This window comes from Lygodium microphyllum, chromosome 28 (genome assembly GCF_053477565.2).
Source record: "Lygodium microphyllum isolate KBCC chromosome 28, Lygodium_microphyllum_v1.1.10, whole genome shotgun sequence".
NCBI lineage: Eukaryota > Viridiplantae > Streptophyta > Polypodiopsida > Schizaeales > Lygodiaceae > Lygodium > Lygodium microphyllum.
The window spans coordinates 127,075,952-127,077,140 of NC_141162.1; the positions used below are offsets into that span (position 1 = coordinate 127,075,952).

Here is a 1,189-nt window from a genome sequence, read left to right on the forward strand (position 1 = left end):
TTTAAGCTTTGTATGTTATATAGAAACAGTCTTTGCATATGATTGCAACCTGAACCACTTCTGACATCAGTAATTTGCATGGTTTAAAAAAAACATGACTTTAGGGGTGTCACGGCTTGTACAGATGCTTCAGATATTGAAAAGAACCACTTCACAACTCCGGTCTATTGTCCAAATCAACTCCTTTGATTATGACGTGTCCGTTAACTCCATCACGAAACCAGTCCTAAACCATCCGCATTGATGACACCTGTTATTTCCATGGGTGCGAATGGCTTTGCATTGGGCTCTTGCTCAATTGGTAAAGGTTGATACTTCACTTGTTCAACTCTGAAACGGACCTCTTCCTCTAGATCCATAAACATGTCTATCCCCTGATAATTCCATACCCAGAGATTTTCCTCTTCATCAAATTTTGATTGCCGTTGGAGAAGATGCTCTGGCACGTGAATATCATAAAAAAAATCATGTGACAAGAAGAGCCCAGATTTGTCGCATTTCTTTAACTTTCCGATAAGCACTTCTCAAATGAAAGGCCGAAACATGACTAGCCGGAATTCAACTGTGTAAGTTGGAGCACCATCACCCGCAAATACGAAGCCTCCTTCAACCGATTGTATGTCATATACTGTGACACACAGACCCAAATCCTTGATGACCTTGTCCAAAAAGAGGGTCTCGATTTGGCTTCGGATTGAGTCCAGCAATGGCAAGCTGAGGTTGTGAGGAGGTATGCGGATGGTATCCTGAAGCGAGGAGAGGAAAAACATGTCTCACCCCCCTCCCATCAACTCCCTGCGACCTGTTTCCCATTCGTATCCTCTGTTCTCCTTTTTTCCCTCCCGTCTATTTTTTTCCCCCTTGTCTATTTTCTTTCCTCCTTTTACTATTTTCCCTCTCTCTCCCGATTCAAAAAGCTCCTCTTTTCAAAAATAGATCAAAAGCTTTTCCTTTTCTAGCCTGATCCACATCTTCTTTAACCATTCAAAATCCCCTCTTTAGCCTTTGTAACTCCCATATTATTATTCTTGGTTCAATTTTAAACCATCTATTCTAGAACTTGTAGGAGTTTTAGCTTCTTCCTTCTCCTCCGATGCGTGTGTAGTCACATATGCATGCACCTGTGTGTGCTCATGGCCATGGCCACCGTGCTCCCATGGATACCACAAACCCAGAAGGACAGGGCCAT

At 42.6% G+C, this 1,189-nt stretch overlaps 1 pseudogene; it reads right to left on the reverse strand.

The window, feature by feature from the left end:
* Positions 1-212: 212 nt before the first annotated feature.
* Positions 213-776, reverse strand: LOC148011986 (uncharacterized; annotated as a pseudogene).
* Between the last annotated feature and the right edge of the window lie 413 nt (positions 777-1,189).